This window comes from Thamnophis sirtalis, unplaced genomic scaffold, assembly GCF_051295495.1.
Source record: "Thamnophis sirtalis isolate CommonGarterSnake01/CBP01778 unplaced genomic scaffold, rThaSir2_p1.2 scaffold_2, whole genome shotgun sequence".
Lineage (NCBI taxonomy): Eukaryota > Metazoa > Chordata > Lepidosauria > Squamata > Natricidae > Thamnophis > Thamnophis sirtalis.
Genome location: NW_028261382.1, coordinates 53,463,246 through 53,485,904, shown reverse-complemented (window position 1 = coordinate 53,485,904; position 22,659 = coordinate 53,463,246). Strand labels below are relative to the sequence as shown.

At 45.9% G+C, this 22,659-nt stretch overlaps 1 protein-coding gene across 1 annotated transcript in view; it reads left to right on the top strand.

The window, feature by feature from the left end:
• Positions 1-22,659, top strand: part of LOC106550634 (oxysterol-binding protein 2) — a 69,245-nt gene that overhangs the window by 18,333 nt on the left and 28,253 nt on the right. The window lies entirely within an intron of this gene.

Genomic DNA, 22,659 nt, shown 5'->3' with positions numbered 1-22,659 from the left:
GGTCGTCTCCTTTAGTGGCTGAGCAAAGGGTCTCCCGGAAGACAGAACAAAAGGGATCCGGATTCTCCTGCTGTCCTTTCCCCCCCACTTCGCCCCTCCTTCTTCTGCTTCCTAAGCGGAGCAGGCACCGGGCACCCATCTGTTGGCCACAGAGGGCTGGTGGGGGGGGGGCAGAGAGGGGCGCGCGTCAGCTTAGCTTTGACGGGCAATGAGATTCAGCAGAAATGCAGCTCCCTTTTCTCTCTCTCTCTCTGTCTCTGTCTCTGTCTCTCTTTCCCCCGCTTCTCGGATTTTACATCCCAGCCTTAAACGCACCCACCGCTATTGGTGGCCTCCCCCCCACCCCCCCCCCGCTGCTTCTCCGCATGCTTTTTCCTCCCCTTCCATGCAAATAAAATGGAGGGGAGCGGGAGAGGCCAGTGAGTTGTATGACTCCTAGCCGCGTTGAGATGCTTTTCATTGAAAGGAAAATGTATTTTTTAAATGTATTTTTTAAAAATAAAAAATAATTTAAAAAACCCAGAAAGGAGCTCTTTTAGGTCAGGGTGGGGCTCTGCAAAGTTTGGCTTTCGTGTGTGTGTGTGTGTGTGTGTGTAAATTCCACTATCCTGGCTACAGACCCTCCTCTCTCTCTCTGTCTCTCTCTCTCTTTCTCTCTCTCTCTCTTTCTTTCTCTTCCTTTCCACCAAAGGGATAACCAACTCCCTTCTGTTGCCTTCTTCGTGGCTCAGCCTGAGCTTGCGCCTCTGAGTAAGCATTTACTCCCTGGCTTGCACCTCTGAGTAAGCATTTACTCCCTGCCTATCAGGGAAGCTGGGCTGCCCAAGGAAGAGAGAGAGAGAGAGAGAGAGAGAGAGAGAGAGAGAGAGAGAGCGCCCAGCCCCCTCCCTCCCTCCCCCCTCTCTCCCTCCCCCCTCCCTCCTCCCTCCCTCCCTCTGCCATCCCTGTCCTGCCGGCTCTCCATGGGGGAGATGTGCCTTAACCTTATGGGCCACCTCTGCTTACGGCCCCATCACAGCGACGTCTCCGTCACCTGGCAAGGTCAGAAGGACGCAGCTCGGAAGGTGGGCTGAGGGGCTGGGCTAGGGGGGGTGGCCGGGTGGGGGGGAACTCAGCGGACGGCTTCTTTCCAAAAGGAGCAGTGGCTACGAAGCCGGTGTGTGTGTGTGTGTGTCTGCAGGCAGAAGGCCCCACCCTAGGGCTGCGAAGAAGCAGCCCTCCCTCCCTCCGCAAGGAGGATTGGCCTCCCCAGCTTCATGTCCCTGGATGTCCTCCTCTTTTTAAAATGAGATTTGCGTTCAAATCCCCGAGAGCTCAGGATCAGAGGTTTAGATATTCCTGGAGAAGGAACGAGTGCAAGGAGGAGGAGGAGGAGGAGGAGGAGGAGGAAGAGGAGGCGTGGGAAAATCCTCCCAAGATATTTCTCTCTCTCTCTCTCTCTCTCTCTCTCTTTCTCCCTCCCTCCCTCCCTCCCTCCCTCCCTCCCTCCCTCTCTCTCTCTCTCGCGCGCGCGCTCTCTCGCTCTCCCCCTGTTTCCTGACCGGCTGGCCTTTGGCTTCACTGGACTTTCGCCGTGGAAGGTATCTTGCCTGTATCCATCCACTTGTACGTGCGGTTGGGAAGCCAACAAGTAGGACCCATTGCGATGGGCAGGGTTTAAAAACAGGGGCGCCAACTCTCCCTCTGTCCAGTGACCAGGAGAGGTGTGTGTAGGGGGAGCCGAAATGCTACATTACCTTAAGGTAGTGCGAGGGAAGGCGTCGACCCTGTTTTTAAATTTATTTCCAAATATTTAGAACTTGTGAAAAGACAGCTGTCGGAAGTTACAACTGCCAAAACATCTTAGGGAGATAATTTACGCGAGCGAGATTCGGACAGCTCGACCCAATGGTCAGAGATGGGAGATGCCACTCTTATGCCCTCTGCGTTCGCGGAGCGGCAGAGGTAAAGGACCTCTGGAATATTTGAGGTATGGATTGAAAAAAATGTTTTCAATCCGTATCTCAGCATATACTGAATTTAATGCTATATACATTTATTTCTAGGCTTGAAAGCAATTTTTTTTAATTAAATCGTTTTCAGACTGGCATCTAGCAATGTACATAACATCATACCTCCTGTTGGAGTGTTGCTTGTTGAAGGGGGTGAGAGAGAGGTTCCTTGGCCCAGAAACCAAATGGATCACCAATTGGGACCCCCATATAAAAAGCGACTTACTTTATACGTGGCCAGAACCAGGAAAATAACATTGGACACAGCACAGAACTTAAACAAAATAGTTTGGTTGAGGTTTGCATATTTGGGACTGATTGGGATAGATTGTAAGGGTGACACTGAAATATAATTTTTATGTCATTTTATTCTGTTTTAAATATTTATATATTAAATTGCATGGTATCTTATCCCATTGTATTTTACCTTACTCTTACTTTAAATTGTTCGTGTGAGTTTTTATTGACAATAGGTGTTTGAACCTTGTGCTTTGATATGGCCTATAGGCTAATCAATAAAGATGATTATTATTATTATTATTATTATTGGTCAACCTTTGGTGAGATTCACAGCTGGTTGGTAGCTCAACAGCTCGAGTCCTAACCAAGGAGCTAGGAACTGTTAAGGTAACATTGGAGGAATATTATTATTATTATTATTACACAATTGTATCACAGCGGCCAGTTGTTTCGCCGGATTTGGCATTGGTTACTAGTCGGGCCCCACCCAGGGGCCTAGGACGTCGTAACGTATTTTCGTAATATGCGTGCAGATCCAAGCAGTGCGGCTTTTTGCATTTGACTGATGGTGATTTTGTCAATTTTTAACTGTTTTAAATGTAATTCCAGTGCTTTTGGAATAGCACCCAGTGTGCCAATTACCACTGGAATTACCACTGCTGGTTTGTGCCATAGTCGTTGAATTTCGATTTTTAAGTCCTGATATCTTGCGATTTTTTCATGTTCCTTCTCGGCGACCCTGCTATCACCTGGTATTGCGATGTCTATGATTGTGACCTTATTTTTCTCAACCAGTGTGATGTCTGGTGTATTATGCGCCAGTATTTTGTCGGTTTGTATACAGAAATTCCACAAGATCTTGACCATTTGATTTTCAGTGACTTTTTCAGGCTGATGTTCCCACCAGTTTTGTTGCTGTTTTAATATTATAATTTTTGCACAAATTCCAATGGATCATTTGTGCTACTGTTGTTGTTGTTGTTGTTGTTATTATTATTATTATTATTATGTGGTTCATCTTTAGTGAGATTCACAGCCTTCGAGGCTGTTTGGTATCTCAACAGCTCGAGTCCTAACCAAGGACCTAGGAACTGTTAAGGTAACGTCGGAGAATATAAGCTGTTCCAAGAAGGGTGGTTTTTGTAGAGTCAGAATGTTCAAGTCAGATAAATTTAGAATTTCCAAATAGCGAGGGAGCCCTTTGGGTATTGCTCCAAGGGCTCCAATTACAATCGGGACAACATACAATTTCTTTTTCAACAGTCGCTCAACTTCAATTTGCAAGTCCCGGTACTTTGTGATTTTTTTCTTGCTGTTTATCTTCAATTCATGCATCTCCAGGTATTGCAATGTCAATGAACCGTACTTCTTTCTTTTCAACTATTGTTATGTCAGGTGTGTTGTGAGCCAAGTGCCCGTCAGTCTGGATTCTGAAGTTCCCACAAGATCCTGACTTTCTCATTCTCTAAAACCTTCTCAACCTGATGTTCCCAGTGGTTTTTGCTGTACTCAAATCCAAACTTTCGGCACAATTTCCAGTGAATGATCTTAGCAACGCGGTCATGGCGTTGTAGGTAGTCAGTTGGTGAAATTTTGCTGCACCCGCTGATCAAGTGGTCGACTGTCTCGTCTTTCTCATTGCAGAGGCAACATTTGTTGCTGGTAACATCCTGAATTTTGCATCATCATCATTATTATTGTTGTTGTTGTTGTTGAACTTTTGAAAGATTTGCGATTGGAGTTTGAAGTTGGATATTGGGAGACCTGGTTGTGGCAGCGTAGATCCAGCAGCTTCTAAAAGTTAAATAAAATGGGCTTGGGAAATAAATTATACCATTTTCGATAAATATAAATTTGCCGGCATATTGGAGCCCATTTGCTGATTGCCCCATGAGAAATACCAAGGGGAGGGGTTGATTGTCTTGCACTGTTATTTTCAAGAGATTAATGGATACAGGGATACAGGTGGCTCAGTGGCTAAGACAGCTGAGCTTGTCGATCAGAAAGGTCGGCAGTTCTGCAGTTCGAATCCCCAGCGCCGCGTAACGGAGTGAGCCCCCGTGACTTGTCCCAGCTTCTGCCAACCTAGCAGTTCGAAAGCTGGTAAAAAATGCAAGTAGAAAAACAGGGACCACCTTTGGTGGGAAGGGAACATGCCGGCCACATGACCACGGAGACGTCTTCGGACAACGCTGGCTCTTCGGCTTTGAAACGGAGATGAGCAGCGCCCCCTAGAGTCGGGAACGATTAGCCCATACAGTATGTGCGAGCGGAACCTTTACCTTTACCTTAATGGATACAAAAATCTAGCAAAATGACTGTACAAACCCACAGACAATACAACACAATAATACAATAGCAGAGTTGGAAGGGACCTTGGAGGTCTTCTAGTCCAACCCCCTGCTTAGGCAGGAAACCCTATACAATCCCAGACAAATAAATATAACTTGATATTATTCCCAAAACCTAAAGATAGTATTGTGATCTTCTTTAACAAAAAAAACTACAGTGGGCTGATTTGAAACTGTATTTGGGGATTTGAAGCAGTTAGCAATATCTTCAGTATGGCTGAATATTGACTATATTCAATATTTTGCTGAAGTTCATTGTATTGCTTTTTTTAGGATGATAAAAGTGTGAAAATGTGGAAAAAGAAGGCATATGTGTGTGTGTGTGTGTGTGTGTGTGTGTGTGTATATTTGTGCTGATAAATAAATAAAGGGAGACTAGTATAGATCTATTTCAAGCTATTTAGCTCTCATCAGCTAGCCATACCCTTACCTGGGATTCGAACCTGTGCTATATCACATCTTAGGCAGACGTCTTAGCCATTAAGCCACAGGTCTCCTCCTTATCAGCTGAAGCCAGGGAGGAAGGTATATATTTAGTGTCACAACCCCTGGTAGGCCCCAATTATGGGAGGAAGCTAACTGCTATATATATATATATATATAAAGTCGGTTTCGATTCCCAAACTTGGGTATGGCTAGCTGATGAGAGCTAAATAGCTTGAAATAGAGCTATACTAGTCTCCCCTTTATTTATTTATCAGCATAAATATAACATATATATATATATATATATATATATATATATATATATATATATATATATATATATATATATATATATATATATATATATATATATATATATATATACACATACATACATACATACATACATACATACATACATACATACATACATACATACATACACACACACACACACACACACACACACACATACACACACATACATACATTTAGTGTCACAACCCCTGGTAAGCCCCAATTATGGGAGGAAGCTAACTGCTTCCATCATCTGTCAATTGGCTCGTCACAAGAGTCCACCATGACAGAAACCCAATATTTTTACTGTTGCCTTTGTTATATTTGTGTTTTATTTGTGCTGATAAATAAATAAAGGGAGACTAGTATAGATCTATTTCAAGCTATTTAGCTCTCATCAGCTAGCCATACCCTTTGCTGGGATTAGATTTAGCTGATGAGAGCTAAATAGCTTGAAATAGATCTATACTAGTCTCCCTTTATTTATTTATTTATCAGCACAAATAAAAACACACACACACACACACATATATATATATATATGCAGAAAAATATTTTCAACCCATATCTCCGTATATACTGAATTTAATACTATATAAATTTATTCCTAGCGCTGAAAGAATTTTTTACTAAATGGTTTCCACTCCCAGACTGGCGGCTAGCAATATACGAAACAGGAAACATCTCTAAACCTTCATAATTTAGCGTAATAGATTAACAGAGTTGGAAGGGGCCTTGTAGATCATCTAGTCCAGCCCCACCCTTCCCCCCGAGCAGGAGATCCAGGGGTTGGACTAGAAGACCTCCAAGGCCCCTTCCAACTCTTGTTATTCTCCAAAGCCCCAGAAGGCAAGACAAGAAACCGTGGATGGAAACTAATCAAGGAGAGAAACAAGCAACCTGGAATTAAGAGAGAAACTTCTTAAGACTGAGGACAATGAGCCAGTGGAACCCCTTGCCACCAGATATTATGGGCCCTCCATTGCTGGAGGTTGTTTAAGAAGAAACCAGACAGCTACTTGTCTGAAATAGTATCGGTTCTCCTGCTTGAGCAGGGGGCTGGACTAGAAGACCTCCAAGGTCCCTTCCAACTCTCTATTCTATTCTAATTCTAATGGCTGCGCGAAGGCCTGATGAGTGTTAAGTAAAAATTGGAAAAAGTTAAAAGGCAATAACTGAACATAATATTGGGCGGTGATTTCATTTATAGCAGCTTGCTGCGACGGAACGAGGGGGTGCCACGGATATCACGTTTCGGTGAATATTAAACAAAGCTGCGAAGTTATCCTAGGCTCCGTCTACGCCTGGCCTTTTATTAGTATTTTATTCATAACGAACATGCATATTGATGATTTTATAATTAGTTCCCCAATGAGCCCCAGGTGACCGGATGGGGAGGAATGCTATATATTCCTTAATTAGGTTTCCCATCTCTTTGCTTTTCTGGGAAACTCCCTCTGATATTGGCAAAGTTGTGTCCTCTTTCATTTTTTATCCCACTCTTCCCTAAAACCAAAGAGCTGGGGAGTTAAAACTCAGGGTTAGAATAGAGCAGCAGAGTTGGAAGGGACCTTGGAGGTCATCTAGTCCAAACCCCCGCCCAAGCAGGAGACCCTACACCATTTCTGGCAGATGGCAGTCCAGTCTCTTCAGGGATGAAGCTCCCACAACTTCCGAAGGCAACTTCTGTTCCGTGGGTTGATTGTTCTCACTGTCAGAAAAATTCCTCCTTATTTCCAGGTTGAATCTCTCCTTGATCAGTTTCCATCCATTCTTCCTTGTCTGGCCTTCGGGTGCTTTGGAGAATAGCTTGTAGCCCCCCTCCTCTCTGGGGCAGCCCCTCAAGTATTGGAAGATGCTCTCCTGTCTCCCCTGGTCCTTCTCTTCACTAGACTAGCCATGCCCAGTTCCTGCAACCGTTCATCGTATGTTTGAGCCTCCAGGCCTTTGATCATCTTAGATAGATTCAGATTAACAGAGTTGGAAGGGACCTTGGAGGTCATCTAGTCCAACCCCCCATCCAAGCAGAAGACCCTCTACCATTTCTGACAGATGGCAGCCCAGTCTCTCCTTGAAAGCCTCCAGTGATGAAGCTCCTACAACTTCTGTTCCATGGGTTGATTGTTCTCACTGTCAGGAAATTCCTCCTTATTTCCAGGTTGAATCTCTCCTTGGTCAGTTTCCATCCATTCTTCCTCATCTGGCCTTCAGGTGCCTTGGAGAATAGCTTGACCCTCCCCTTCCTCTCTGTGGCAGCCCCTCAAATATTAGAAGATGCTCTCCTGTCTCCCCTGGTCCTTCTCTTCCCTAGACTAGCCATGCCCAGTTCCTGCAATTGTTCATCCTATGTTTTAGCCTCCAGTCCCCTCATCCTCTTTGTTGCTCTTCTCTGTACTCTTTCTAGAGTCTCCACATCTTTTTTTTTTTATAGTGTGGCGGCCAAAACCACTGCTCCATCGGTTGATTGTTCTCGCTGGCAGGAAAGAAAGAAAAATTCTCCTTCTTTCTAGGATGGAATCCGTTGTCTCCATCCGTTATTCCGTTTCCATCCGCCATTCCTTGCCTGGCCTTGAAAAGCTGGCTAAAATTTGGCAGGACACAGGCAAGGCAAGGGTTAACGCTTTGATGCATACCCGAGGCAGATGTCCCTGCAATCCACACACACACCCCCTCCCAAGAAATATTTAAAGAGACAGGAGCCTTTTTCAGATCATCTAGCCAGGTAGGGCTGTTCATCCTTCCTCTGCTCCCGCCGGATTGTTCCTACTCAGCCACCACCATAATAGCCAGCCGGTTTCCCTGCCTGGTTTTCTCCCTTGTCTGGGGGGGGAGCCAGCCGGTCCTCGCCAGCGCGGAGGGAGTTAAGCCTACGGCGTCCTGTTCTACCGAAGTGGGGGTTGCCGGGAGGTCCATGGGGGCTCATCCTTTGGAGAGAGGCTCCCTCCATATGGCCAGAATCTCTATCGATGGGGAAGGAAGGAACGGGCCTGAAACCGCCAGCAGCAACGCCAGGCTTCTGGGGCTGCTAAAGAAGGACGGTTTCCTCCTTCACAATCCTGGTATTTGGCTCGGCTTTGATTTTCTCTCTCTCTCTCTCTCCAAAAGGCTCCCCCATCCATGCCCGGGCCATCCAGCAGCGGGCATGAAGACTCGGAGCTGTTGGGAGACAGGATCCGCCAGCTCCTTCTGCAACTCTGGCTGCCTGAATAAAATTAAAAAGGGTTAGTTGGGTCCTTCCTCCCCACAGACCCCCCTCCTTGGTTGTAGCGGGGGACGGGGGACGGGGCGGTCCCTTCCTCCCCCTCCTGGCGAGGGGGAAGGGGGGGAGGCTCGGTTCTCGTTGCCGCATGATCAGTCCCAACAGAGGTGATGTCGGGGCGGGGGGGGGGAAGGCCTCAGGGTTGGCTTGGTTTCAAAACACACACACACACACACACACACACACACACACACACACAGAGACACACACACAGAGGCGCATGCACGCACAACGGAAGAGTTATTCCTGGTTGGGAAACGGGGGGAAGGGGGAATAGGGGCCATTGCTTCTTAAAGGTGAGGACAGTAAAAGTTGGAGGAACAATCAAAGCAGAAATATGGACAGCAGGAAGGGGTGCATCATTCCAGGGGTGCATCATCTCTTGGGGAACAGCTTCATAAGGGATGCATCATTCCAGGGGTGCATCATTTGTTGGGGAACAGCTTCATAAGGGATGCATCATTCCAGGGGTGCATCATCTCTTGGGGAACAGCTTCATAAGGGGTGCATCATTCCAGGGGTGCATCATCTCTTGGGGAACAGCTTCATAAGAGGTGCATCATTCCAGGGGTGCATCATCTCTTGGGGGCAGCTTCATAAGAGGTGCATCATTCCAGGGGTGCATCATCTCTTGGGGACAGCTTCATAAGGGGTGCATCATTCCAGGGGTGCATCATCTCTTGGGAGCAGCTTCATAAGGGGTGCATCATTCCAGGGGTGCATCATCTCTTGAGGAACAGCTTCATAAGGGGTGCATCATTCCAGGGGTGCATCATCTCTTGGGGAACAGCTTCATAAGGGGTGCATCATTCCAGAGGTGCATCATCTCTTGGGGGCAGCTTCATAAGGGGTGCAACATTCCAGGGGTGCATCATCTCTTGGGGAACAGCTTCATAAGGGGTGCATCATTCCAGGGGTGCATCATCTCTTGGAGACAGCTTCATAAGGGGTGCATCATTCCAGGGGTGCATCATCTCTTGGGGAACAGCTTCATAAGGGGTGCATCATTCCAGGGGTGCATCATCTGTTGGGGCCATGAAGAGTTAACTCTGTGCTGAAGTCACCCCAAGGGGGAGTGGAACAAAAATGAGTGTATCTTTAAACAAAGTTGCAAAGTTGACAAGTTGACAAGCCCCTTCCTCACCCACCATCGTCCCGTTGTGTCGTCCCTTCGTTGCCCGACTCACAAGCCCAGATTGCAAGTGTTTGTTGTCTCTTGTGAATTCGGCATCGCCTGGATTTTGAGAAGTGGGAAGAGATGCTTGAGGAGGCCGAGTTACCGAGGGAGCAAATCCTTAAAGCGTCAGGAAGTGATTTTTCTGGATGGTGACAAAATGGAGCTGTCGGCATATTTCCTGGTTCCCCATGTGGCTGTGTTGTGCTTACTGACAGGGAGATGATGAATTGCGTGACCGACAAATGCACGCACGACAACAGCGCGCCGACGAAACCGCGGCGAGAAAACCGCGACGTCATAAACGCACCGACAAAACCGTGCCCACAAAAGCGTGATTTATGTTAAGGTAAGGGTTAGGGTTAGGTTGAGGGTTAGGTTCAGGGTTAGGGTTAGGGTTAGGGTTATTAGGTTGTTATTAGTTCTTTGTTGAAGGCACGCTTTTGTCGGCACGCTGTTGTTGGCGCGCTTCTGCGCTCATTCGTCGCTGCAATTTCGACCTCGCGGTTTTCTCGCCGCGGTTTCGTCGGCGCGCTTTTGTCGAGCGCGCATTTGTTGGTGAACCGATGAATTGCAGTGTCTTCACTGCCCCCAGATGTGCAAAGCGGGGTATGGATTCTGTCCTCCAGAATTTCGAGACCTTCCCTTTGGAAGATGCTTTGGGAGGTAATGTGGAGGGGACGTTTTCAATCGGTTAAAAGCCAAAGGCACAGGTGTATTTTATTTTATTTTTATAAATTTTATTTTAAACACATAATACACACATAAACAAAAGAGAAACATAGATTTGAAACAACCACGGAACCAAACGTTCTGTCACACAGCAGTTCCATATCGGTATCTATATACAATTGATGGTTCATCTCCTATATGTACCTATTTTACAAATTGTAAGTTACAATCCTGCCCCCCTTATTCTTGACTTATTTATATATACTATTCCATGGTGAATTGGCAGTGGTTAGTTGGCCATGGTGAGTTGGCCATGGCAAGTTGGCCATGGCAAGTTGGCCATGGCAAGTTGGCTGTGTGAGTTGGCAGTGGTTAATTGGCCATGGAGAATTGGTCATGGCAAGTTGGCTATGGTGAGTTGGTCATGGCAAGTTGTCTGTGTGAATTGGCCATGGTGAGTTGGCTGTGGTGAATTGGCCATGGCAAGTTGGCTGTGGTGAGTTGGCTATGGCAAGTTGGCTGTGGTGAGTTGGCTATGGCAAGTTGGCTGTCACAAGTTGGCCATGGCAAGTTGGCTGTGGTGAGTTGGCTATGGCAAGTTGGCTGTGTGAATTGGCCATGGTGAGTTGGCTGTGGTGAATTGGCTATGGCAAGTTGGCTGTGGTGAGTTGGCTATGGCAAGTTGGCTGTCACAAGTTGGCCATGGCAAGTTGGCTGTGGTGAGTTGGCTATGGCAAGTTGGCTGTGTGAATTGGCCATGGTGAGTTGGCTGTGGTGAATTGGCCATGGCAAGTTGGCTGTGGTGAGTTGGCTAGGGCAAGTTGGCTGTGGTGAGTTGGCTATGGCAAGTTGGCTGTCACAAGTTGGCCATGGCAAGTTGGCTGTGGTGAGTTGGCTATGGCAAGTTGGCTGTGTGAATTGGCCATGGTGAGTTGGCTGTGGTGAATTGGCCATGGCAAGTTGGCTGTGGTGAATTGGCCATGGCAAGTTGGCTGTGGTGAGTTGGCTATGGCAAGTTGGCTGTCACAAGTTGGCCATGGCAAGTTGGCTGTCATGAGTTGCCCATGGTGAATTGGCAGCGGATAGTTGGCCACGGAGAATTGGTCATGGCAAGTTGGCTACGGTGAGTTGGCTGTGTGAGTTGACTGTGGTGAGTTGGCCATGGTGAGTTGGCTGTGGTGAATTGGTCCTGGCAAGTTTGCTATCATGAGTTGGCCATGGTGAATTGGCAGTGGTTAGTTGGCCATGGTGAGTATTCTGACCCAGGCTTCCGAGAGCATGAAGCAGACTCCTGGCCCCCGACAAAGAAAACAGCCCTCGGTGTTGAGCCACGCCGGCCACATGACCACGGAGACATCTTCAGACAGCGCTGGCTCTTCGGCTTAGAAAGGGAGATGAGCACCGCCCCCTAGAGTCGGGAACAACTAGCACGCATGCCTGGGGGTGGGGGGATCTTTACCTTAGAATATAGAATTCTTTATTGGCCAAGTGTGAATGGACACACAAGGAATTTGTCTTTGGTGCAGACGCTCTCAGCGTACAGAATAGAATAGAATGGAATAGAATGGAATGGAATGGAATAGATGGAGTGGAGTGGAGTGGCAGTGGAGTAGGAATAGAGTAGAGTAGAGTAGAGTAGAGTAGAGTAGAGTAGAGTAGAGTAGAGTAGAGTAGAGTAGAGTAGAATAGAATATATGGAGTGGAATGGAGTAGAGTAGAGAAGAGTAGAGTAGAGTTAGAGTAGAATAGAGTAGAATAGAATAGAATAAAGAAGGAAGGAAGGAGAAAATAGAATAGAATAGAATATATGGAATAGAATAGAATTGAAGAGGATAGAATAGAATAAAGGAAGAAGGAAGGAGAAACTAGAATAGAATAGACTAGAATATATGGAATGGATTGAATGGAATAGAATAGAATTGAAGAGAATAGAAATAAAGAAGGAAGGAAGGAGAAACTAGAATAGAATAGAATATATGGAGTGGAGTAGAGTAGAGTAGAATGGAATGTATGGAGTGGAATGGAGTAGAGTAGAGTAGAGTAGAGTTAGAGTAGAGTAGAGTAGAATAGAATAGAATAAAGAAGGAAGGAGAAAATAGAATAGAATAGAATATATGGAATGGAATAGAATAGAATTGAAGAGGATAGAATAGAATAAAGGAAAGAAGGAAGGAGAAACTAGAATAGAATAGACTAGAATATATGGAATGGATCGAATGGAATAGAATAGAATTGAAGAGGATAGAATAGAATAAAGGAAAGAAGGAAGGAGAAACTAGAATAGAATAGACTAGAATATATGGAATGGATTGAATGGAATAGAATAGAATTGAAGAGAATAGAATAGAATAAAGAAGGAAGGAAGGAGAACTAGAATAGAATAGAATATATGGAGTGGAGTAGAGTAGAGTAGAGTAGAATAGAATGTATGGAGTGGAATGGAGTAGAGTAGAGTAGAGTAGAGTTAGAGTAGAATAGAGTAGAATAGAATAGAATAAAGAAGGAAGGAGAAAATAGAATAGAATATATGGAATGGAATAGAATAGAATTGAAGAGGATAGAATAGAATAAAGGAAAGAAGGAAGGAGAAACTAGAATAGAATAGAATAGAATAGAATAGAATTCTTTATTGGCCAAGTGTGACTGGACACACAAGGAATTTGTCTTTGGTGCAGATGCGCTCAGCGTGGTTCTATATTGTGTGTTACTTGTGGTCTAGAATCACAATGCACTTCGGCCAATATATTTGTGGGGTTTCCGTGATCCAAAGGGTTAATGGAAGCTATGAGTCACAATCATGTTTACAACTCTGTTATGTGTTAAAAGGAAATCAAGCTGTTAATAAACCCTGGCCCTATTGTGTTATATGTTTGGCCCAGTTAACACTTGCTCATATGCAAGGGGCAAAAACACTTAATTTTTGTTGTTGTTGTTGGTACTTGTTTAGTTCCATTAATAGGGGTTGAGCGTTGTAGTTGCAAGCTCCTTAAATTTAAAGCTTCTGCAGGAGGAAATGGAGCCCAAGCAGGGGAATCAGCTTCCAATTGGGTCGCTGCAACGCAGGTTGATGGTGAAACGCTCCATCAGGGATATCTTTGTTGAAACTACTGGCCTAAAATCCTCGGACAACCAAGAAATGGGTTGGGAATTGAGCCTGATTAATATTGGGATTGGGAAGGAAGAAAAGGAAGAGGGGAAGAAAGGAAAGGTAGGAAGGAATTAGGAAGGAAGGAAGGAAGGAAGGAAAGGAAGAATAAGGGAAGGAAGGAAGAAATTAGGAAGAAAAGAAGGAAAGGGAAGAAGGAAGAAAGGGAAGAAGGGAAGGATGGAAGTAGGAAAGAAGGAAGGAATTAGGAAGGAAGGAAAGGTTAGGAAGTAAGAAAAGAAAGGAAGGGAGGGAGGAAAGGAAGGAAGTAGGAAGGAAGGAAAAGAAGGAAGGGCAGAATTAGGGAAGGAAGGAAAGGTTAGGAAGTAAGAAAAGAAAGGAAGGGAGGGAGGAAAGGAAGGAAGTAGGAAGTAAGAAAAGAAGGAAAGGGAATTAGGAAGGAAGGATGGAACTAGGAAGGAAGGAATTAGGAAGGAAGGAAAGGATTAGGAAGGAAGAAAAGAAAGAAGGGAAGGGAGGTGGAAAGGAAGGATGTAGGAAGGAAGGAAAAGAAGGAAGGGCAGAATTAGGAAGGAAGGAAAGGATTAGGAAGTAAAAGGGAAGGGAGGGAAGAAGGAAGGAATTAGGAAGGAAGGGAAGAAGGGAAGGATGGAACTAGGAAGGAAGGAAGGAATTAGGAAGGAAGGAAAGGATTAGGAAGTAAGAAAAGAAAGGAAGGGAGGGAGGAAAGGAAGGAAGTAGGAAGGAAGGAAAAGAAGGAAGGGCAGAATTAGGAAGGAAGGAAAGGATTAGGAAGTAAGAAAAGAAAGAAGGAAAGGGAATTAGGAAGGAAGGGAAGAAGGGAAGGATGGAATTAGGAAGGAAGGAAGGAATTAGGAAGGAAGAAAAGAAAGAAGGAAAGGGAATTAGGAAGGAAGGGAAGAAAGGAAGGATGGAATTAGGAAGGAAGGAAGGAATTAGGAAGGAAGAAAAGAAAGAAGGAAAGGGAATTAGGAAGGAAGGGAGGAAGAGAAGGATGGAATTAGGAAGGAAGGAATTAGGAAGGAAGGAAAGGATTAGGAAGTAAGAAAAGAAAGAAAGAAGGGAAGGGGGGAGGAAAGGAAGGAAGTAGGAAGGAAAGGAAAAGAAGGAAGGAAGGACAGAATAGTAAGGAAGAAAGGAAAGGATTAGGAAGGAAGAAAAGAAAGAATGGAAGGAAGGAGGAAATGAAGGAATTAGGAAGGAAGGAAGAAAAGAAAGCCACCTTTTTATGAGCTCCCCTCCCCCCAGGAAGAGAGTATATGTGGCCCTTGTTCCCTGCCCTTCCTGCGGATCTTGCAAAGACCTGAGAATGGAAAATGTATTTAAATGACGATTAAAAATTTATCTGTAGTGACATGCAAAGCCAAGAGGGAAGAGGAGACGCGGAGTGTCCTCCCGCTTGGGAATCCGATCCGGCCGAGGAAGGACAAGGGGCCAGAGTCATCCTGGGCCAGAGGAAGTGTCCACTTGCCGACTTGAATTTCCGATTGATCCTCCATCCCTTCCTCCTTCAAAGCCGGAGAGCCAGCGCTGTCCAAAGACGTTCTCCGTGGTCACGCGGCCGGCGTGACTCAACGCCGAAGGCGCACGCAACGCTGTTCCCTTCCCACCAAATTTAGTGGTCCCCATTTTTCTACTCGCATTTTTTTTTAACCCTGCTTTCGAACCGCTAGGTTGGCAGAAGCTGGGACGAGCCACGGGAGCTCCCTCCGTCACGCGGCGCTGGGGATTCGAACCGCCGAACCGCCGGCCTTTCGGATCGACAAGCTCAGCGTCTTAGCCCCGAGCCACCGTGTCTTAGGTGCCATGCGTATTAGGCAATTTAAATGTTAAGAAGTATGCTCTTCTTAGCGGTGCTTTTAAAAAATTAATAAATAAGGGATTTCCTGAAGCCAGGATTCCCATCCTCCTGAATGAGATTTGCTCTGTTTGGCCTAATGGGATTCCGTATCCAGAGACAGACGTATTACCCCGTATTACTGTGGGATAATTAAAAAGCGTGACGGTAGTGGCAGATTTGCGTGGCTCCAGATGATTTGCATTTACGTACAGTATCTGTTGCAAGAGGAACACACGCTTCCATGTTTTCTACGTTGTTTTTTCTTCGTCTTTAAAATATTTATTTCCATTTCATTCCATACCATCACATGTATACTGTGCATAACCGGGGCGTATAACATTGAATAATAAACACAGCCCTCCCTTTTATAGACAATACCCCCCAAAATACAAACCCAATATACCACCTTGACCCACCATACACCCTCTTTCACCCCCCTCCAACTTTCGTTCTTCCTTCCAACATTCCCTCTACTTCCCTACTTCCCCTCCCCCTCTATCACTCCTCTCTCCCAATACATTCCCTCCCTTCCTTCTCCTCCTGCCTCCAATCCTCTCTCCCACCCTCTCTACCCCTCTTTCTTCTTTCCCTCTACTCCTCCCCTTCGGTGTATTTCTATTGTCTATCAATATATTCAGCTTGTCCTATTTTTACACTAACATTAAAGAGCCACAGTATACGAGTGCAATCATGTGCTTTAGGATCTAACACATATTATATTTCCCCCCTCCCCCCTCCCCCTAAAACCCCACCTCCCTTCCCTCCCCCCGACTTCCCAGAGCCCGTACACGGTACAGCTTTTTAACAAAACACAGTTTAAAATATCTTAAACTTCCATGTTTCTGAAGGCAGGAGAAGAAGCAGGTGGAGGGAGGAGAGGCAGACTCGAACTAAGGAGAAATTCCTGGCGCTGAGAACAATGAATCAGTGGAACTCCTGGCCTCCAGAAAGTTATGGATTGCTGGAAGTTTTAAAGAAGAAATTGGACAACCATTTGTCTGAAATGGTCGAGGGTCTCCTGAAAAAGAGGGGCTGGACTAGAAGACCTCCAAGGCCCCTTCTTCCAACTCCATTATTCTGCCCAGATTCCTTTTTGTCAGCGTAGTCAGCGGAGAAGGTGGGCAAAGGATTTATAAGGCCTTGGAATACTGCATCCAGTTTTGGTCGCCACGTTGTAAAAAGATGGGGAGACTCTAGGGGAATTGGGAAGGAAGGAAGGAAAGAAGGAAGGCAGGGAGGGAGGGAGAGGCAGGCAGGCAGGCAAGAAAGGATTGGGAAGGAAGAAAAGGTAGGAAGGAATTAGGAAGGAAGGAAGGGAAGGAAGAAAAGAAATAAGGGAAGGAAGGAATTAGAAAGGAAGAAAAGGAAAGGAAAGGAAAGAATTAGGAAGGAAGGAAGGAAGGAAGGAAGGAAGGGAAGAAGGGCAGGACGGAATTAGGAAGGAAGGAAAGGATTAGGAAGGGAAGAAGAGAAAGAAGGGAAGGGAGGTAGGAAAGGAAGGAAGTAGGAAGGAAGGAAAAGAAGGAAGGGCAGAATTAGGAAGGAAGGAAGGAAAGGATTAGGAAGTAAAAGGGAAGGGAGGGAAGAAGGAAGGAAGTAGGAAGGAAGGAAAAGAAGGAAGGACAGAATTAGGAAGGAGGAAAGGAAAGGATTAGGAAGTAAAAGAAAGAATGGAAGGAAGGGAGGAAATGAAGGAATTAGGAAGAAAGAAAAGAAAGGAGGAAAGGAAGGAATTAGAAAGGAAGGAAAGGATTGGGAAGGAAGTAAAGAAAGAAGGGAAGGAAGAAAGAAAGGGGAGGAAGGAATTATGAAGTAAAGAAAGAAGGGAAGAAGGGAAGGACAGAATTAGGATGGACGGATGGAATTAGGAAGGAAGAAAGGAAAGGATTAGGAAGTAAGAAAAGAAAGAAGGGAAACGAGGGAGGAAAGGAAGGCAGTAGGAAGGAAGGAAAAGAAGGAAGGAAGAAAGGAAAGGATTAGGTAGGAAGGAAAGAAAGGAGGAAATGAAGGAATTAGGAAGGAAGGAAAGAAGTGAAGGAAGGATAGGGAAGGAAGGAAGGAAGGAAAGAAGGAAAGAAGGGTGGAAATGAAGGAATTAGGAAGGAAGGAAAGAAGTGAAGGTAGAAAAGATAAGGAAGGATAGGGAAGGAAGGAAGGAAAGAAAGAAGGGAGGAAATGAAGGAATTAGGAAGGAAAGAAGTGAAGGAAGGAAAAGATAAGGAAGGATAGGGAAGGAAGGAAGGGAAAGGGAAGGAGAAGGAGAAGGAAGGAAACTGGTGCCACTTCCATGTATGACTTCCAGCAATATCTTGTCTTGCCTCTTACAGGCTCTCCATCATTTTCATGAAGCTTTTTATGGTGCAAAAAATAATAATAATTCTGAATTTTAAGAAGTGCTTCATTCCAAAAGAGGGGAGGCGATTTTCCTATTTTTGCACGATGCATTTATTGAAGAAAAAAAAGTCTTTGACGCTTTGGCTGTGAAGGAGAGAGAAAGGGAAGGGGAAAAAGTAAGAAAGGAAAAAGACTGCACAACGAAATGGATTGCAATCCGTCTTGTTCGCCGCTTTCATTAACGTTCTCGCTCCCTCTGGAAAACAGGGAGGGGGGGGACGACCGGGGGGGGGGGAGAGAATTGCTACCTCAGCTTTTATTTGCAAGCTTCCATTAAAGCAAGGAAAACTTCGGTCGTAAATATAAGAAAGCCGGAAGAGCTATTAAATATGGATGGGAGTTTGCCTGTAATATTCATTGCTGTTAAATGGGCACCGTCAAGAGCCAGGTTTTCTCGGGATAAATGGCGGATGTTCCTTCCCTCCCCAGCTGAACAAGAGAAAAGAGGAATCATAAAGATCCTTGCCGGATGGACAGCCTCTTCTTCTCCCCACCATGGTCCCCCTTCCGCTTTGACAGACGGTGGTTTCCGTCAACAAACCTTGGCTTGCCCGCTCCTTCCTGTGAATTGTTGTTAGTTGTAAAGTGGTGTCCAACCCATCGTGACCCCATGGACAACGTTCCTCCAGGCCTTCCTGTCCTCTCCCATCCTCTGGAGTCCATTCAAGCTCAGGTCGACTGCTTTGGTGACTGCATCCAGCCACCTCCTTCTCTGCCGTCCCCTTCTTCTTTTGCCCTCCATCGTTCCCAGCATGAGGCTCTTCTCCAGGGAGTCCTTCCTCCTTCTCACCAGGTGGCCAAAGTCTTTGAGTTTCCTCTTCAGGATCTGGCTTTCTAAAGAGCAGCCAGGGTTGACCTCCTCCAGGACTGTCCAGTTGGATGGCCTTGCAGTCCATCTTTTCTTTCTTTCTTTCTTTCTTCCTTCCTTCCTATCTATCTATCTATCTATCTATCTATCTATCTATCTATCTATCTATCTATCTATCTATCTATCTATCTACCTACCTACCTACCTACCTACCTACCTACCTACCTACCTACCTACCTACCTACCTATTTCATCTTTTCTATCTTGTTGTTCTTGTTAGTTGTGAAGTTGTGTCCAACCCATCGTGACCCCATGGACTACGTTCCTCCAGGCCTCCCTGTTCTCTCCCATCCTCTGGAGTCCATTGACGCTCACGCCAACTGCTTCGGTGACTCCATCCAGCCACCTCCTTCTCTGCCATCCCCTTCTTTTGCCTTCCAGCAGGAGGCTCTTCTCCAGGGAGTCCTTCTTCCTTTTCATCAGGTGGCCAAAGTCTTTGAGTTTCCTCTTCAGGATCTGGCCTTCTAAAGAGCAGCCAGGGTGGATCTCCTCTAGGACTGTCCAGTTGGATGGTCTTGCAGTCCATCTTTTCTTTCTTTCTTTTCTTTCTTTTCTTTCTTTCTTTCTTTCTTTCTTTCTTTCTTTCTTTCTTTCTTTCTTTCTTTCTTTCTATCTATCTATCTATCTACTATCTATATCTATCTAACTATCTATATCTATCTATCTATCTATCTATCTATCTATCTATCTATCTATCTATCTATCTATCTATCTATCTATCTATCTACCTACCTACCTACCTACCTACCTACCTACCTACCTACCTACCTACCTACCTAATCTCATCTTTTCTATGTTGTTGTTCTTGTTAGTTGCGAAGTCGTGTCCAACCCATCGTGACCCCATGGACAACGTTCCTCCAGGCCTTCCTGTCCTCTCCCATCCTCTGGAGTCCATTGAAGCTCACGCCGGCTGCTTCGGTGACTCCATCCAGCCACCTCCTTCTCTGCCATCCCCTTCTTCTTTTGCCCTCCATCGTTCCCAGCATGAGGCTCTTCTCCAGGGAGTCCTTCTTCCTTCTCATTAGGTGGCCAAAGTCTTTGAGTTTCCTCTTCAGGATCCGGCCTTCTAAGGAGCAGTCAGGGTTGACCTCCTCTAGGACTGACCGGTTGGATGGCCTTGCAGTCCATGTTTTCTTTCTCTTTCTTTCTTTCTTTCTTTCTTTCATCTATCTATCTATCTATCTATCTATCTATCTATCTATCTATCTATCTACCTACCTACCTACCTACCTACCTACCTACCTACCTACCTACCTACCTACCTACCTACCTATCTCATCTTTTCTATGTTGTTGTTCTTGTTAGTTGCGAAGTTGTGTCCAACCCATTGTGACCCCATGGACCACGTTCCTCCAGGCCTTCCTGTCCTCTCCCATCCTCTGGAGTCCATTGAAGCTCACGCCGACTGCTTCGTGGACTCCATCCAGCCACCTCCTTCTCTGCCGTCCCCTTCTTCTTCTTTTGCCCACCATCCTTCCCAGAAGGAGTCTCTTCTCCAGGGAGTCCTTCTTCCTTCTCATCAGGTGGCCAAAGTCTTTGCGTTTCCTCTTCAGGATCTGGCCTTCTAAAGAGCAGCCAGGGTGGATCTCCTCTAGGACTGACCGGTTGGATGGCCTTGCAGTCCAAGGGTCTCAATGCAGGAGTCTTCTCCAGCACCAGAGTTCAAAGGCCTCCATTCTTTGGCGCTCAGCCTCTCTTATGGTCCAACCTTCACAGCCATCCATTGCAACTGGGAAAACCATAAGCCTTGTCTGGACACCCTTTTGTTGGCAGGGTGATGTCTCTGCTGTCTAGATTTGCCATAGCTGTGAATTCCTTCACCACAGATAGTCTGGAGTGGGGAGGGGAAGACGCCTTTGTTTGATCTCAGCTCCTAATCGGATCTTGGCTTGTTGCCCTTCAGCCAAGCAGAGAACTCTTTTCTACAAAGCCCTTCAGCCTTTCCCTTCTTAACAGTTGACCAGACACGATGAGGTGGAGGTCAAAGGGAAGTCCAAGTAGAATGGATTTGTTGAGCAAAACAATCTTCCTGATGCCGGCCGGAGGAGAGTCAACATCCTTCTTTACTCTCGATATTCCTCTTTGCTCGGACCGCAATTCAACCTGGGTGATATATTTGTTCTGCGTGGAAAAAAGCTCGCCGGGGATATCTGATGGGTGTGTAGGTTTCCCAAAAGGGAGTTGTGCAGTGGCCTACAGGTAGAGCTCTCGCCTCACAATGGGGAGGCTGTGAGTTCAAACCTAGGTAGAGGCAGTTCTTTCTCTCTCGGGGCACAATGGGAATTGATCTGCCGAACGAAAACTCCGCCCTGGCGACAGGGAAGGGCATCTGGCCAGTAAATACTTTGCTAGTTCTATTCCGTTGCACAGACTCCATTCCCGCAAGGGATTACGGCGTCGTTAAATGAAGATGGTCAGGAGTCATTATGAAATTACATCAGGAGTGGTGGTGGGGTGGCCTAGGGGTGGAGCTCTTGCCTCACAATGGGGAGGCTGTGAGTTCAATCCTAGGCAGAGGCAGATATTTCTCTCTCTGGGCACACTGAGAATATAGAGCCGAGGTGGCGCAGTGGTTAAATGCAGCACTGCAGGCTACTTCAGCTGACTGCAGTTCAGCAGTTCGGCTGTTCAAATCTCACCGGCTCAGGGTTGACTCAGCCTTCCATTCTTCCGAGGTGGGTAAAATGAGGACCCGGATTGTTGTTGGGGGCAATATGCTGACTCTGTAAAACCGCTTAGAGAGGGCTGAAAGGCCTATAAAGCGGTATATAAGTCCACTGCTATTGCTATTGCTATTGCTTAGAGAGGGCTGAAAGCCCTATGAAGCAGTATATAAGTCTAACTGCTATTGCTATTGCTATTGCTATCTGCCGAACAAAACTCCACACTGGTGACAGGGAAGGGCATCTGGCCATTCAAACACACTGTTACTTCCATTCAGTTGCCCAGACTCCACCCCACAAGGGAGTATGGGGTCATTAAAAACTGATGATGATGATGTAGGTTTCCCAAAGGTTTTCTAGACCCATGGTAGATCATTACAGGCCTGGATATGCAAAAACATAAGACGTTAGAAAAATACTCTCTCCCCGTTAGCGTCTTCTTAAAATGCCAAGATTTAACGGGTTATTTTACAAAACAGTACGGTGTGTTTTCCCCGCACCCTCCAGAAAACAAACAGCCGCGGGTTTGAAATCCGCTCCATCGTTTTTATGCCCTAAAGGCGAGATGTATTTATTGTTTATAATTCAAAATTCAGAGCTGGTCTCGATGGGGGAATCAGCTGAAAAATAACCTCTGGGCTTCTGCATGGATTTGCATTCAGCAGAAAGGTAAATCGCAGGAGGCAAAGAGGGGTATTTTTAAAAACGCAGCCAGCAGTGCCATAAGACCGCCGTCCTCGGCAGCCCGTCGTGACCCTGGCCTTTCTCCTAAGCTGAAGGTAAAAATGATTTGGAGGAACATATGGCTGGTGGATTCTGATCCTTTCTATGCCTGGGGATAAATAACAACAAGGGGCTAAAAATAGCTGCTAATAGACATCCAAAAGACAGCAATAAATCAAAAGTTTTTCAAAAAAAACACAGTTGTTTACGCAATGGAGTCATTCTCGAACACAAACCTGGAAAGGTTGCATAATAGCACAAGAAAGAAGGGAGGGAGGATGTAGTTGGCACTGATTAAATGGCGCACGGAGCCTAGCTGAGAGGCAGAATTTATCCTCCAAACAGACTTTTCATTTAAGCCAACAATCGCACTATAAAAAAAAGATGTGGAGACTCTAGAAAGAGTGCAGAGAAGAGTAATGAAGGATGATGAGGGGATTGGAACGAAGAACGGTTGCAGGAACTGGGCATGGCTGGTCTAGTGAAGGGAAGGACCAGGGGAGACAGGAGAGCATCTTCCAATATTTGAGGGGCTGCCATGGAGAGGAGGAGGGGGGGGTCAAACTATTTTACGAAGCACCTGAAGGCCAGACAATGGATGGAAAGTGACCAAGGAGAGATTCAACCTGGAA